Here is an 18,204-nt window from a genome sequence, read left to right as displayed (position 1 = left end):
AGACAGCATAAAGGACATGCAGGAGCGAATGGACCAAATAGGAATAGTATGCAGCAGCATCATAATAATGGAGGTAATGATAACCAAGGCCAAAACCAAAATGACCCAAACCAGAGTCAGGGACAGCAAAATCAACAATATGGAAATCAGAATGGGGGAAATAGAGGGAAGAGTGGAAATGTTTTCGATACACAGCCAAACACGTATTACAGTAATAGTAATGATTACACATCGGACGATGTGTTATTTCCCCAATAGGGCAGCCCAGGACAGGGGTCGGAACCAGTGTCTATTACCGTGAATCAGAGAGGACCCTACGTAGAAGTGAGAGTCGGGAATGAGGAACACCGCTTTCTTGTAGATACAGGAGCACAGAAGTGTTCAATAGACCATCACTTGGTTCCGATTATACCACTGTCAGGGCAAAAGAATAATTCTGTAGGGTTCGCAGGTACACCAGTCATAAACCCAGTTCAAACCAGTCCCAGTTACCATAGGACCATTCACTGAACATTGTCCTTTCCTTCTAACAGAAAATTGTGGAGAAAATTTGTTGGGACTGAATTTGTTGAAAAAACTAGGTTCTGTTATACATTGCACGGCAGACTGAGTGTTTCCAACGATATGGCCACACGATGCCCGTGTCAGAATTCATGTCCGAAGCATTACCAGGGGAAGTAAGTAAAGTACCAACCTGTATATGGGCAATGCATGACAACGATGTGGGATGTTTAAAGATAGAGCCAGTAAAGATTATTTTAAAAGAAGGTGTTACCCTACCGCGAATACCCAAATACAAAATTTCGGTTGAAGGTGAGAAAGGATTGAAGAGTATTGTTACCGATTTGATGAAATTAGGGGTAATAGAGGAAATCACAGGCAGTACATGTAACAGCCCGATCCTTCCGGTTTATAAAAAAGGAGGTAATGAGGTACCATACCGTTTCATAATTGATCTACGCGCATTAAACAAGGTAGTACATCCGCAATTTCCTTTAGTGCCAGACGTCACTACAATATTGACAATGATACCTGTTTCAGCAGAATATTTTAGTGCAATAGATTTCAAGAACGCATTCTTTAGTATTCCAGTCGTCAAGGACAGTAGGTACTTGTTCGCGTTCACATTAGGACGATCATTTACATGGTTTCCATAAGGTTACACGGAAAGTCAAAGTATTTACAGTAGAGCATTAAAAGAGCAGCTAGACATGCTGGAATTACCCGTGGGTTGTGTACTTTTGCAATACATAGACAATTTATTACTAGCTGCAGACACAGAGGAGATTTGTAAAGAAAGCACTGTATTACTACTGTCACACCTAGCGGCACATGGCCATAAAGCTAGTGTGAAGAAATTTCAGTATAATCGAAAGGAGGTAGCTTATTTGGGCTACCTACTTTCAAAAGGAGGGAGAAGATTAACGCCAGAATGTATAGAAAGTATTTCTTGTATGCCTATTCCAAAGAGACAAAAAGAAGTCAGAGCCATAATAGGCATGGCTTCATATTGCCGACAATGGATTGGTAATTTTGCGTTGATTGTGAAACTATTAGTGAATTTGACTAGAAAGGATGCGGTTATGCCTTTGCAGTGGGATGAGGAATGTGAGAGAGCATTTGATGGATTGAAAACTGCATTATGCTCGGCTCCAATTTTAGATTCGCCGAATTATGAGAACATTTTTAGACTATTTGTGTGTGAAAGTGAAGGATGTGCATTGGCTGTTTTGACACAGAAACAAGGTGGAAGAAATAGGCCGTGCAGCTATTTTTCTTCTGCGCTGGACCCTGTAGCGCGCACTACCACAATGTTTGTGATCTGTCGCGGCGGCTGCTGCGTCAGTGAAACAAACGGAAGGGATGGTATTGGGGCACACTTTAATTCTGATGGTGCCACATGCTATAGCCGTTCTATTAAATAGGACACAGACGCAACACCTCACCTCTGCTAGATTGACAAGATATGAGATTATCTTGTTTGCGCCCAATATCCAAATTATGAGGTGTAGCGCTTTGAATCCTGCAGAATTAATGCCACTACCAATAAAAGAAATTAGGGAGAATGAATCACCCCCCCCCACGATTGCTTAATGGTCACTGAGGAAGAAACCAAGGGGAGAGTTGATTTAAGTGATATTCCACAGAAAGAGCCGGAGAGTTATTTTGTTACGGCTCATGTTTTAAATTACCAGATGGCACGACAACTGGTGCATATGCTATCACTACCCTAGAGAGTGTTGTAGAAAGCAAAAGAATCCCCTATAATTCAGCACAAGCTGCGGAAATAATAGCAGTAACCAGAGCCTGTGAGATTTCTGAAAATTTGAACGTGAATATGTATACTGACAGTCAGTACACGTTTGGAGTGGTTCATAACTTTGGACGACTCTGGGCTGAGAGAGGGTTTCTGACATCACATGGTGCCAGAATTCAACATGGCCCTTTGATTGTACGATTGCCGTCTGCACTCACGTTTCCAAAGCGCCTAGCAATAGTGAAATGCGAGGCAAATAAAAAAGTAACATGCAAAATAGGAGAGGGAAACGCATTTGCAGACAGGATTGCGAAACAAACTGCCACTGATTTAAATACCAAGATGATGACGGTTCAGACAGAGGAAGTACCCTGTATGATAGAAGATGGAGTTTCGACTGTCAAAGAAATGCAGGCCAAGGCTACGGCCAATGAAATACAGGGATGGGCAGAGGGATCTGCTGAGTTGGATTTGGAGGGTTGTTGGGTGCCAAGAAAATGATACAGCACCTTTCTATAGTATGGCAGAATGCAAACAAAGAATGCAGAAAGGTTGGTGCAGAACTGTATCACGTGTTTACAACACAATGTAGGAAAGGGAACAGTGATACCAACAGGAGGTTTTGGCCCGCCCTCCATGCCGTTTGAGGTAGTTCATTTTGATTTCATGGAGATGGAAAGGTGCCAAAACCTAAAATACGTCTTGGTGTTAATCTGTGCATTCAGTAAGTGGGTGGAGGCATATCCTTTAAAAGACTGCACAGCGATGAGTACGGCAAAAGTAATGTTGAAGGAGTATTTTTCCAGATTTGGCTTGCCCCGTGTCCTATGGTCCGATAATGGACCACATTTTGTGGGTGCAGTGGTGTTACAGATATGTGCAGGTCTCCAGATTGATAAGATTCCACAGTTCAAGGCATCTGAGTTCTGCCGGTCTTGTGAAGAGGCACAACGGGATTCTTAAATCAAAGATTAGCAAGATTTGTGCGGGAAGCAAGTTGAGTTGGGTGGATGCATTACCAATAGCACTATTATGCATGCGTACGTCTGTACAGGCTAAAACTGGGCTCTCCCCATACGAGATCGTGATGGGGAGGCCGGCAAATGTATGGTGCGCACCTCAGCCAAAACGACTCAGTGAGATAGAACATCCTGTGCTTAGTACTTATTGTGGCCTTTTAATGCAGAAATGGCGTTTGATTCATCAGCAGGTGCAGGAGGCATTACCCGTGCGGTATACCGGTCCGGGGAACGCGCTGGAGCCAGGAGACTGGGTGCTTCTAAAAAACTTCGAAAGAAAGTCATCATTAGCACCCAGATGGCGCGGGCCCCATCAAGTACTTTTGGCGACGCAAACGGCAATCCGGGTGGATGGAAGGAAGTCGTGGATCCATGCCAAGAAGATTCCAACTGCACTGAAAGTTTTGCCTGACACCGATGACTGGAAAGAGACAGCGGTCACAGAGACAAAAGAAACTGTTGCCAGTGTGCAGCCACCTGATCTACCAAAACATGAAGTGAAACTCGAAACAAAGCCTGAGACGATTGCCAAAGAGGGGGGAAGGGCAAAGTGTGCCCCAACGTTGCCCAGCAGAATCGACATCGCTGCTGACCGACGTGAAATCTGCCTTGCAAATACCAGCAGAAACAAATCGTGTACCCCTTTGGCGCCCACCAGCACTTGCCAGCACGCCAAAGACCGAATCTGCATCATTGGCACGGCGCACACCAGCACCTGCAGAAGCGCCGCAGGCTGACTTCAAGCCTGAATCTGAAAGTGCACCGGCACTCTTCACGGATCATACGATACCAGGAGCAAGGCGATACAATCTACGGCCTCGGAAGACAAGGTGATCTGCATTCTTTTTCTTTTGGTGTTTATGTCAACCTCTGGTTCAGCTCATGGACGGAGCAGGAACCATGGGTGTAGAGGAGAGAAGCGTGATAATTGTGCAAGTCGGACAATTCAAGACTCGCAGCTCCTAACAGTACATGTGTCCGGAACCAGAGCGGACAAGCTGGGTGCGCATGATACTGAGGCGAAAACTGATCAAAGGTCCTCTGAGCAGTATAAGAAGGGACAAGTGATCTCGCCTAAAAACAAATAATCGAATCCAGGCTGAAACAAAAAAACAAAAAGACGGACAGGCAAGACTGAACTGGGAGAATTTCATTGAACTTATAGACATCAGAGCAAACGCGACGAAGAGAGATATCCACAACGAACTGTGATAAGGAAGAAGAAGGACGACAAGAAACATGCCGGGACCGGTTCCAGCCTCCTCCTGCACCAGCACTGCTGAAAATGAGTCAGTTATAAAGACTATAACTTTGAAAAACGCATGGTAAAACAAATTGTATGCTGACACTAACGATAATGATGTGCTTTATGAGCGTGGTAGCACCAATATCAACAGCCCTAATATTATGGTGGGTAGAGACAATACACCAATTAGAAATGTTTTTACCAATAATTAATATATCCACTACCGAAAGCCCGGTTCAGGTGATCACTTATACCCTACCCCCAATGGAAGAAAAACACAGCGAAGGTTTTGGGAATAATACATTATTATTAATCATGAACATGACACATGCAATCCTGAAGAAAACAAACTGCTGGGTATGTGCCCATTTACCACAACATGCTGGGAAAGGAATAGGGTGGTATGTGCAGCCGTTACCATTAAGTTCTGCATGTAGTGCATCTTTAGGTGCAATGTTCTATGGGAAATGGAATCGGAGTAGTACGGGTCAATTAGACAGAACCAACATGAATGAGTTTGAGGAGATAATAATGAAGCATGTGGGTTGTTCCATTTTCCATAAAGCACAAGTAATAGCCCCAGAGCCCACGAGGAAAAGCACACGTAAAATAACACGACAAAATAGACGAGATAGATTGTCCCCGCTAGAAAAAGCATCTGTAATGACGGTTCGTGTAAGAACAGAAGGGAACAAAGATGCGATTCCCCCATCTTACACGGTGAATTATAGCCCAAGAACTGTCCCGTTTTGCCTGAAAAAGAAAGGATCTTTTTCGGTCGGAACATATACTGGTTGTATGAATACGGTGGTACTAAAATGGGAAATAGAACCAGTATACGTAGGTGATCCAGTTTATTTTATATGTGGAGAGAAAGCATACCCTTGGTTGCCCAGAAACTGGGGAGGTACATGTTATCTTGGGCTATTGTTCTCAGGAGTATTCCGCTTGGAAAAAGCAGCCATGGCCAAATTATCCAGAACTAGAGTCAAAAGGACTGACAAAGGTGTTTTAGTAGCAACTGATGTAGCAAAATCATTCGTTCCATTCTTAGGACGGATAGTGAACTCCTATAATATAAGGCAATTGTCCAGAATCCTAAAACACAACAACAGATATATTATTCAACATGACGTTGGAAGAAAGAGGAATCAGGTTAATGACGCTGCAAAATAGAATGGCTCTCAATGTAATCCTGGTTGATCGTGGGGGAATTTGCAAAATAGTGGGATCAGCATGTTGCGTTTATGTCGATGACTATTCCCCCACGATCTTTGAAGCAATAAAGAAAATGCACGTTCTAAGCTCTGAACTCCCCACGGGAGAAGGGAGCTGGGAAATAGGATCTTGGTTTTGGGGAAAACTACGATCTTGGGGATGGAAGCTGATCTCGATACTAGTAGTGGTGTTCGGAATATTCCTAACGTGTTGTTGTATACATGGTTTACCCATAGTTTGTGCAGAGGTAACTGAGGGATGTATGGAATGATGCATGCAAATGATAAAGAAAAAACAACCTCATGATCGAACAAGCCCAGACCCAAATGAGATGAGAGTAATGAAAGAGTTGATGGCAATAGATATTACTGAAGGCAATGATGACCACGATAGCATGCAAGATTCAGACATAAGTACTTCAGATTCATCATCACTAGAGGAGGTTTCAATAAATAGATGAGACGTTTGGCATACGGCCAAAGGAGGGTTTGTCAGTCTAGAAATCTAATTTGAGACTGCAAATGTATTTTGGTGGCCGTGGGCCAACCGTCTCATGCACGATATGACTGAATATAGGTTTTCGAGTGATCTAATGAACAACCATTTTGATGTAACAAGAATCGCCATTTTGTTTTTTAACCATTGCTCATTGCTTTCTGTTCCTATTGCTTCGCAGTATATTTTCCGCTTACACTGCTCGACTGAGGAACAATGCCGTCTGTATATGAAAAGGACAAGGCCACAGGGCCGAGAGGATAACAAGAGATTCGCTGAGACACAGACGTAGGCAGCGCCAGGAAGAATGCCCGGCTCCCTCCTTAATGTAGCCTTGAAGCAGAGCCGCAGGGCATTTAATCATTTCACAGCTGCCAGCCAGTCTCGTTATATGGTAGAATATGTTAGAATAATACCGCTAAAGGCTTGAATTATGCTTTTCTAACGGCCCCCCTTTGCTGAGCCCGCTAAGAGCATGTCGGCTCCCAGGACGCGAACAACACCTGATAGATAGCAAGGTCCAGAATGCAACCCCCTCTGCATGTAGCTCGCTTCCAAGAACAGAAGCGCCATGTTCTATTCAATAACCGAAAGATGCCTACGCACTCACAAAATGCAAATTGTGACTAAAATAGATGTTTGACGGGGTCATAGTGGCCGAAGATGTCCATCGTCACACCAAGTTCAAAGAAACCCAATGAAGAGGGTTGTTAACCTTGACATAGCTGATTGTTTGATATGCATTTTGTATATATGTAACTGATGTACGTAATTCGCTCTCTTGCGTCCCACAAGGTCAAGAGATACACGTCGGGGGGCGTTGAGACCAAGTTGGCCAACTGAGACTTTTGCTTTGCAATAAAACCCTAGCTTTGGGAATACAACCTCGTGTCTGGCGTCTCTATCGTGTCTGGCGTCTCTATCGTGTGTGGTGACTCGCCTTGTTTCCAGACACGTCAGGGTCCCGTAGGGGCCCCTTTCACAGGGAGTAATGTTTGACAAACGTGTGGATAGAAGCCCAAGTAGCTGCGTCACAAATATTCCTAATAGTAACTCCCCGCTGCAGGGTAGTGCAAGTAACCACGCCCCTAGTGGAATGAGCTCGCAACCCTTCAGGGGGGTCCTTGTGCACCAATCTGTAACATTCAGTAATGGTAAGGATAATCCACCTGGACAAGGTCTGTTTGGTAACAGCCTGGCCCAATCAGTGTCCAGCGTACCCCACAAAGAGTTGATCGTCCACTCTGACCCTGGACATCCTAGAAATATAAAAGCTCAGAGCTCTCCTAGGGTCCAACCTATGGAGTCGCTCCTCTTCCTTACCAGGATGAGGAGGATAGGAAGTACCACTTTCTGGCTTAAATGAAACTCGAACACTACCCTAGGTAGAAGGGATGGTTGTACCCTCAGTACAACCCTATCCTTGTGGAACACAGTAAAGGGTGGCTTAGATGAAAGTGCCTGCAATTCACTCACTCTGCGAGCGGATGTAACCGCAACCAAGAAAACCGTCTTGAAAGACAACAGTCTCAAAGGACAAGAGGGGTTAGAACAAAAAAAGAGTCTGCCCGGGGACGGGGAGGACTGGAGAGCCTACAAAACTAACTGGGTCGGTGGTCCTACCCTCTGGAATTCAAATGCATGAAATACAATTTAAATGCAATATTGTTTGAACCCTTGCCAATACCCAACTAGATGGGGTATTCACCATTTGTAACAAAAACACACTGCTAATGAAAACATACCATTCATATGTAGTATCACAGCTTTTTATTAATTAGCTGATACTTTGGCTTTTCTTTGCATTTTTTTTAGAATATTTTATGTGGAGAACAATTTGTGATAAGGATAGTCATGTAAAACAATTAATGTTGAACATGGTTGTGCCTAAAGTACAGTATATAAACGTGATAATTACTAAGCATGATGGATACGCACAAACATTTGGAAAACAACTCATAAGTAGGTGAAAACCAACATATAGCTAAATTCAATGAACACAGAGTATGAATGAAAGTGGAGAAAGGGAGACAACGGTACAGGGGTTTGAATGCCGACCGCCTGGCCGAAAGCAATACCTCCATCACATCATCCTGGAGGTCCCAATCCTTATACCTCAACCTTTCAGAAACCAAGCGTGAAGGTTGAGAGTCTTGACCTCTGGATGGAGAAACAGACCGCCCCCACACCCATGCGCGCACAAGAGAGATGGTCCTCTCGGTAGGGAAGACGGCGTGGAGGGCAAATGGACATCTCTAGAAGGTCCGGGTACCATGCTCTCCAGGCCAAATCAGGAACAATGAGGATTATGTGGGATCCGAAACTCTGCAACCTCCCTAGCACATGAGGAATGACGGGGACCAGAGGAAACGCGTACAGAAGTGGGAATGTCCAATCCACGACAAATGCATCCAAGGCTCCCCTCAGAGGAAATTCCCTTGAGCAGAATCTCTCGCACTTCCGGTTGGCACTGGTTGCGAACAGATCCACTTGTGGGGTTCCCCAAAGGGCAAAGATCTCCAGAAGGACTTCCTGAGCCAACTCCCACTCGTGAGAGATCATGCTCTGCCTGCTCAGAGCATCCGCTGCTGCATTCTCCTCTCCGGCCAGATGAACTGCTGAGAGTGAAATTCCTTGCTCAATTGCCCAGAACCAGAGCAGCATTGCCTCTCTGCACAACGGGAGTGACCCTACCACCCCTGTTTTGTTGAGGTAATGCATGGCCACTGTTTTGTCTGTCATGATCAGGACACACTTCCCCCGCACAGACGGCAGAAAAGCCTTCAGGCCAGCCTGATGGCTCTCGGCTCCAACAGGTTGGGAGGCGAACACTTTCCCTAGGACGTGTCCGACACAGCTCTGATGTACCGATGTACTGGAGCTGTCAGATGCGACTTCTTGAAATTGAGAGAGAAGCCCAGCTTGTGGAGGGAGAGGCAGGTGAGACTAAGATGATCCAGACCTTGCTCGGGAGAACATGCTCAGATCAGCCAGTCGTCCAGGTAGGGGTAGACGTGAATCCCCCTCTCGTCTGAGATATGCTGCCACCACCACCATTAGCTTGGAGAAGACCCTCAAGGCTGAGGTCAATCCGAATGCCAGGACCCGAAACTGAAAGTGTGAGCCGCCGGCCTCAAACCTCAGGTACTTTCTGTGCTTTGGATGAATCGGCACATGAAAGTAAGCATCCTGTAGGTCCAGAGACACCAACCAATCTTGAAGTCGAAGGGCCTGAAGGACCTGAGAAAGAGTAACCATCTTGAACTTGTCCTTCCTGAGGAACTTGTTCAACCAACACTCAAGTCCCCAGTCGCTCTTAAGAATCAAAAAATATGGGGAATACCATCCCTTGTTCCTCTCCGCTACAGGCACCATTTGTATAGCGCCTTTCTCCAGCAGGGTCAAGATTTCCTGCACAAGGTGCAGATCCAGAAGCTTCAAAGAGACTCCCTGGTGGATTGTCGTGAGGCCGATTTAGGAAGGGAAGGCAGTAGCCGTGGGCTATTGTCTCCAGAACCCAAGCATCCGAAGTAATGGCTCGCCATTCTTCGAGATGCTGAGACAGTCTGACTCATGACTGTTTTGGAGCGGCCGTTGCAGCGCCTGAAGGAAACAAGGCTGCTGCTTGAGCGACTTTGGCACCTCCGTTTCCCCGACCACCACGGGTACTTTGTTTTTTGATGACTTTGATTGGCGGCTCCTCTCGTCCTACCAAAAGAGGAGAAGTAACGAAAGGAACCTCCCCTCCACTGTTGTCCCCTAGGACGAAAAGGCAGAGATTGATGCATTGCTGCACTTTAGATTTAGTAGCAGCTTTGGAGGTCTGCAACCTCTCAAGACTCTCGTCAGCCTTGCTGCCAAACAAATGAGAACCATCAAAGGGCATGTTCAGAAGACAGGCCAGTACATCCGGAGCAAATCCCGACTTCCGCAACCATGAAAACCTGCGTATAACGGTGCTTGCAGCCGGGGGGGGGGGTGGCAAAGGAGCCATGTGAGTGGACGGGACTTTGTGGGCTCCCGCAGAGCCTACAATCATCAGGAATATAGTGCAAAACTGCAGCATTTGACTAGAAAATATAGGATGGTGTGTGTGAAGCCTGAGGGAACGAGGAGGTGCATTGTGTACTTGATCCGGAAGGTGAGAGTAACGGTGCCCAAACGAAGTTGGTGAGACGCGGGCGACCGAGCAAAGGAAGATGAAAAAGAAAAGAAACCCGCTGCGGGCGCAGGAAATACGGAGGCAGCTTCGAACAACGATACGGCACCCAGAGAGACACTGAACCTTTGAAAGCACACAGCCTCAGACGGGGCAGGTGTGATGAACAGCACGCCGTGTGCGGAACTGATGCTAAGGTCGGATGATGCTGGGAAGACAAAAGGCCTTTCGAAAAACGAGGGAGCTGAGCCAGTGCCCAAGAGAGCGAAAAAATAACTACAGTGAGATACATTGTTGCTCCGCTCCGAAGCCAAAATAAGTAAACAGACAGTGTTAGGCAGAATCCTGTGCAGTTCCCTTGGGGAACAGGAGCAGCAGTAAACCCAATTGGTAGCAGTCTGCACCACCCAGATTTACCTGGTAGCTATGGCTTAGCAGTCAGACTTCTCTCAAGAAGAGTAGGGCAGTATGTAGAGTGTACACAATAGGGCCAAAACACAGTAGAGTAAACAAACACTGACCAGAGCTTTGTATAAAAAGTATATAGTTATTTATTTAAAACACACTTTAGGTAATACACTAGCACTCTCAATGAAAAGTAATTTAAAACACAGTAAGGTACGTATACACACCTCCCTTGTAACTATCAGACAAGTCAGGGTTAAAGCACAACTATTTGTTAAGGCAGAAGTGAGCGCTTAACCTAGATGGAACTCAAACAGTTTAGGTTAAAAAGGGAGAGAAAAGGCAGAGCATAAGAATAAAACAGATCCCAACACTTAAGAAATCAGAGCAAGGGGAGAAAGGCAGGTTATACTGTAGAGCCAAAGTTCATAGGCCAGGCCCACTTTAAATGGAGCAAAGCGAAATGTGCCCAGGATCACACGGTTTAAAGTGCACTGAAAGTCTTTGCGGAGTGTTCAAAAAAGAGGTTGGGGTGAGTCAAAAGATATAGTTAGAAGGCCTGGACCCAACCCAGTTTAGAAGCCAAGGATTTAAGGGTCACCTTTAGCAATCTGTAGAGGGAGGTCAGGCAGGACACAGTACCTTAAAGAGAGAGGAAGCTCCAGCGGGGGCAGTTGTTCCTGGCAGTGGTGAAAGTTTGTGGTTCCGACCAGGGGGAGAGAAGATCTCGTCGAGGAGGAAACGTGGCGTCGTTGCACTGCACAGGGATGAAACCAGCCGCAGAGTTCCCGATTAAAAGGTGTGGTCTTTTTATTCGCGGTCAAAAGTGGTGAGCTTGGCTATCCGGCCGCCGGGGTGCGTGGCACGGGCGATTCGACCAAGTGACGTCTTTGGAAGTGAAAAAGGGCAAACTGGTTGGTCCTTCCAGCTCAAAGGGAGAAGACTCTCCAGCAGAAGATCTTCTCTTGTCGTTGGAAAAGTGGTGAGTTCGTTGCAGCAGGGCTTCACCGGTGGTGCTGTCGGTTGCAGGTGGCTCAGCTTCTTCCCTCTTCGGATTCCTAGGTCCTGTGGCGACCTCTGAAGTTCCAGTCCCAAAGGCCCTGCCTTTATGCAGAAAAACCCCCATTCATCAGCCTAGCTGTCAATCACACATGCTAAGTGGTGAGCCGGGCGGCTCACCACTGGGCTAATCAGAGTAGAGTGACTTGGTTTGCTAAGGCAACGCAGTCCAGGGTGCCAATTCCCCCTCCACCCTTCCTGTGGAACCCAGACAGAGTGGCACCATTTGGAGGGCTTCTCAAAGAGAGAGAGAACCCCGCCAAAAAGTGGAACAAAGGGCTCGACCTTGGTCAGAGTTACAGAGACGGACACAAACGCCATTTTAGAATCAAGTTCTGGCAAAAAGACCCAACCGGTGATTTAATATTAAATAAATAAACCGGTGGTATCTTTAACATTGCACCAAAAAGTGGTGCGTTTAAAATCAATGGGAAAATCCCATAGAGAATATTCCAGAGGAATATTTCGCGTGGTAACCACTGCCACCAGCCAGAAACTCGACGGGACAGTGCCTCCTCGAAAACAGACCCAGGGACAATCGAATTACCCCTTACCAGTACTTCCACAATATGATAGTTTGTACTGGTTCTGTTCACAATTTTGGACTAGTAAAGCCAAAGGTGACTTTACATGCCCTGGGAGACAGTCAGTCCCAGGGTATGTAGTCTATGTTTTGGGGGTCACTGACACCTCTGTGGTACTGCACTGAGGGTGCTGTGTACCACACATACAGAAAAACCGATTATACCCTATGGAGTAAAAAGAAACCCCATAGCCCATAAGCACATAGCAAGTCAAAGACATACCTCAAATCATGTCTAAGAGTGGGAGTAAAAGAGTCTCACTCTTAGCAGGAGAAAAAAAACAAACCCCACAAATCCAGCAACGCTGCTAGGGAACTCACTAGGTTTGGGAAATTAGCCTTATAAGAGAATTCTCCCTAACACTGAGCCACGTCAACGCACACGGTGCCAGATACACTGTATCCAACCCGGCAACTGGCAGTGAAGCGGCTGCGGAAAGGGGGCCCGTGTGCAGAGGAAAGTGCACACGGCAGCATCAGGCTGCGAGATGCCACAGAGACCTACGGACTGGCCTCAAGTAGGCACTAAGGGCACTTCGCCCCAACATATGCAGCTGCAAAGGAGGGAACAGGAAAAAAAAGGAATCTGTAATGAGGACAGAAGGGTACCCGAAGCGGAACTGGCAGAGACAATTTGATAAGGCATAGGGGCAGCAGGAAGCAGTGCGAAACGCAGAGAACCAGGAGTGTTGCTTACAAGGATTCTACAGCCAACCCGGGACAAAGACAATCACGCACCCCACACCAGGCAGACTCCGGGCAAGAGACATGGCCAAGGAACCTGTGAGAAGGCAAGCAGTGTTCCCAAGTGGCACAAATGTGTATAACAATGGGGATGCGGAAAGGCACGAAATAGAGCCACATGCATGGCACTGGGGCTATTATCTGGAGAGACTCCCTGGGAATAGATGAACACGCCAAGCCCGCAATGAAGCGTGTGAGACCCACACATTGAACAGGGCCTGGTGGCAAATAACTGGAAGGGGGCTAAGAAGAGCCGAGTGAGAAACACACCAACCACAGCGGACAGAACCCGAGCAGTAGAATCCGGCTCAGGGTGGGGAAACCAAGGCGACATCAGCAGCGGAGCACACACCCAGCAAACGGGAGGCCATGGGAATGGTCCCCAACAAAGTTTAAACACTATTTGGGCTGAAGTAAGGAAGGAAGATGGGGATTACAGCCCAGGCAACAGCGCATAGAACCGGAGTGGCATCGAGATGACGTCCAAGTGACTCAAGACAAAAGGGAAACAGACAATGGAGGATTATAAACACCCCAACCATCTGAAGGGACCAGAAATAGGGACAAGACCCCGCAGGTGGAAGCAACCCCGCAGCGGGACGATCAGCAGATACTAGACGCAATTGCTGACCTGAAGATCGCCTGGGAAACTAAACTAGATGCAGCCATGAACGAAATCAGAACATCATTGGACCTCAAAATAGGGGCAGTACAAGAGGATGTCAACTTACTACGGCAAGATGTGAAGAGAATAGAACGTAGAGGTGAGCTGGAGAAGGCAGCAACGACAAATACAGCTGCCTGTGCGTTGCATAATTCGGAGATCCACATAAGCGGAAGGACGGGCCCGGAGGAACAATATTCGCATAGTGGGGCTTCCTGAAGGAGAAGGCGGCTCTAACCCCATGGAATACAATGAAACCATGCTACTGCAAGAAATAGCAGGCGAATACCCACCCAGGGATTTGCGGTTGAGAGGGCACACAGGGCACTGATGAGGAAACCAGCAGCTGGAGCGCCCCGGAGGCCGATAACAGCCAAACACCTGAACTACCGAGACAGGGAGAAGATCCTGGAATTCTTCCGCAAAGGGGGCACGATATACAGGGAATCTGCTTACCCGGATTACACGCTCACGGTGCAGAGAAATAGATTGAACTACAGTACTGTGAAGAAGAGGTTAAGAGCGACAGGCCTTAAGTACATGCTGATGCACCCAGGGAGACAAAGTATTCCATAAAAACAGGCTTTGTACTTTGATACCCCGGAGGACACGACAGAGTGGCTAGATGCGCAGAACTGCCCCTCAGGGACGGATACACGGAAGGAAGACGGGTCTGAGAAATGATATGGTGGCCAGGGAGGCAGAGGTGCTGTATAACTAAAACACTAGGACTAGAATATAATGTAAAGCACATAGACCGAAATGGTTAGAACTGAAGAATATAAATTCAACGCGCAACACACAACCTCCAGGTTATATGAACAGATGCTAAGAGCCAACAACGCGAAAGAGCTACACATAAGACAGCGCTGGGAAGAGGAACTTTACAGGCCCTTTAGCGACCAAAAATGGAGCAGGGTGTTAAAAAATCCGAAAAAAAAGTGTCTAGGAATGCAAGGTTCAGACAGGCACAGCTGTACATAACACACAGGGCGTACCTCACACCCAAGAGGATGAACATGATGTATGGTGGTGATCCTGGAAATTGCCCCCGATGCTCAGCCGACGAAGCAGACATGGTCCACATGTTTTGGACCTGCCCAATTATACATACCTTCTGGGAAGGTATCAGAGCCAAAATAACAGAAAGTGGACTCCAAATACAGACGGAGCACCCAGAGAGGTACTTACTGGGCCTCTTCCCGAGAGGAGGCAGACATGGGATGCACCTAGCAAAAATGAAGGACTTGATATGTATATTAGCCAAAAGAAGGGTAGCGATGTCCTAGAAATCAAGAGAAGGCCTGACCGTAGATGCATGGTGGTCAGACCTCCGCAAATGGACACTAGCGGAAACTGCGGTGTGGATAAGAGCAGTGCAAAGGGGGAAGGAGAAACGGCACAGAAAATAGCTGCATGGAACTCCCTGGTACAGGACTTATTCGGACAAGAGGGGGAGGAAGAAGAAGGCGGCCCCGAGGAGGCGCGAGAATGATGGACACAAGACAGTGGTGCAGAGGTAACCAACCAAGGTAGCCCTGCATGTCCTATTAAAACTATTACAGACCACAATAGATGCAGATGGGAGGATGGTGGCAATAAGGGGGGTGGTAGAGAATAAAGAAATATGTATTATAAACGCATACGCCCCGAACCAGGACACAGTGTCGTACATCAGGTCCCTATACACCAAAGTCGATGCATACCTGGGGAGGGCGATGATATGGGGAGGGGATTTTAACTGTACACTGGATCCAAGGGTAGACGGATCAGATACGAAATGGGATAAACCTGCCCCGGTGGCTAAAGCCCTGAAGACACTGCTAGAGGATGTGTGGAGGGTGCAGCACCTGCATTATTCGGCCCCACAGATGCTATATACGAGGCTAGACTACATGTTTACTACACAGGAAATGATGGTGGAGATAGCAAGCACAGAATACAATGCAAGGGTCCTATCGGACCACTCGCCATTGGTTCTAACATCTGCCCCCGAGAGCTAGGTTTCCAACATGGAGGCTCAGAGCAGAGGCGTTACAAGATATGAAATTCAGAGAAGACCCGAGAGAGGAAATTATAGATTACTTTGAGAACAACACTGGCAGCGTAGACTCGGCGGATACTTTATGGGAAGCATTCAAGGTGGTGATAAGGGGAGCAACAATAGCTAAATCCAAAAGGGCTGCAAGAGGGATATTGAAGGAATTACTAAAAGCAGAGACAAAACTGGAGAAGGTGATGAGCGAAAGGGGGGTGGACTCTGAGGAGGCAGCTGGAATCATAAGTCAACTGCAGCAGGAATGTGTGGGATACTTGAATAGGTTGTATAATCTAAGCTACAAAGGCAGCATGCAGGCGGGACAAACCGGGAAGAATGCTGGCTTGGTTGTACAAAAATGAGTCCCCTAGACCAGTGATCAGAGCAGTACTGGGAGGGAGTGGGCACATAGTGGATACTCAGGAAGGAGGAAATAGAGTGTTTCTGGAATTGTATAAGAGATTGCAGAAGGACAAAGGGAGGGAGGGGGGCGATAGCACAGAGATAGCGGAAACACTGGAAGACATTGGCTTGCCCAAAATAAGTGCTGAAGAAAGAGAGGGTCTAGAAGCCCCAATCACAATAGAGGAATTAGAGGAAGTGGTGGTGCTACTGCCAACCGGTAAGATCCCAGGAACTGATGGGCTCCCAAGCGAGTTCTATAAAAAGCATAAGAATGAGGTGCTCCCCCCGCTGCTAGCAATGTGGAACGCGGCGTTCGAAAATGAACACTACCACAATCCCTGAGAGAAGCGATTATTATCCCACTCCCTAAACCTACTAAACCAGGCATGGAGTGCGGATCATATCGACCACTGTTGATGCTAAATCAAGACAGCAAAATACTCACTGCAGTGCTGGCCAACAGAATGAAGCGAGTCATTGGCAACTTGATACATCCTGATCAAACGGGGTATGTCCCGAGCATGAGCATATCAGACAACTTAAGACGGCTCCACCGGGTCATGGAACACACGAGAGGAGACCCGAGTGAGATCGCTATTGTATCATTTGATGCAGTCAAAGCCCTTGACTCCGTCAAGTGTCCCTGGCTGATGGCATCCCTGAGTAAATATGCGAAGGGGCCAGGATACCTCAGATGGGCGATATTGCTGTATAGCACATCGCTGGCCAGGGTCAAGACGGGGGCTTGTATCTCGGAGGCAGGGATGCCCATGCTGTATATACTAGCGTTGGAACCCCATGCGATATATTTAAGACAACAATACAGAATAATCGGGATCCACACAAATGGGGAACCGCACCTAATCTCGTTATATGCAGACAATATGCTGCTGTACCTGCAATACCCCGAGGGAAACCTCCAATACATAATGGAAATCATGGAGCGATTTGCCTCATTATCGGGCATCGCTGTTAACCCTAAGAAACCATGTATATTCCCATTGGGGAGGTACGTAGGGGTCCCAAAGGAACAACTGCCAGTCCTGCAAATACCATGGGAGACCGACACATTCAGATATTTGGGGATAGACATTTATCATACAGTGGGAAAGGAACACAGGCATAACACTGAGAAAGCGGTAGTGAGCATAGAAAATAGTATGAAATTCTGGACTAAACTACCCCTGGCAATGATAGGAAGGGGGGCATTATTGAAAATGGTCGGATTGCCTAGATTATTGCATTATTTTGGAAACATACCGTATATGATACCAAAACAGGTTTTTGCCAAACTTCACAGCATATGTAGGGGGTTCCTCTGGCATGGCACTAGGAATAGATTTGCCCTGTGGAAATTGCAGAACATGTACGACAGAGGGGGTATAAAACTGCCAAATTTTGAGGCCCATTACTTAGCAAGTCAATTGAAACATGTGGTTAAATGGTTATCCGAGGACCCTACATCAGAGTCCAGACTGTTGAGCTCAGAGAGCGGCCCGTACTTCCTCAAAGAGATGGTATGGCTCCCTAAGTCGGAGTTGAGAGGGTGTCCAGGGATGCTGGAGTTGGGATGGAAGATATGGCGTAAGGCATGCCAGGTTATGGAGAACCCAACACCATGCTCCCCGCAAGTGCCGTTAGTGGCACTCACTGAAGGGGATGAACAACTGAGGAGAAAGATTCGGGGGCGATTCAGTGGGGGTAGCAACAGTGGGAGACATATGGCAAGAGGGGAAAATAAAAGAATTTGGGGTGCTGGTGGAGGAAACTGGTCTACAAGTGGGGCAATACATAACTTACACTAGAATGGTAAGGCGGATCAAAAAGACGTGGTCAGAAATAACGCTAGAACAACCTGATGAAGCCATAGAAATGATGTATGACATGGCAGATGGGGGACATGAGATTTCCA

The sequence above is a fragment of the Ambystoma mexicanum genome, chromosome 8, assembly GCF_040938575.1.
Source record: "Ambystoma mexicanum isolate Mex_15411 chromosome 8, UKY_AmexF1_1, whole genome shotgun sequence".
NCBI classification, from domain to species: Eukaryota; Metazoa; Chordata; class Amphibia; order Caudata; family Ambystomatidae; genus Ambystoma; species Ambystoma mexicanum.
The sequence above is the reverse complement of the archived record's forward strand: the minus strand, read 5'-3'. Positions refer to the sequence as shown.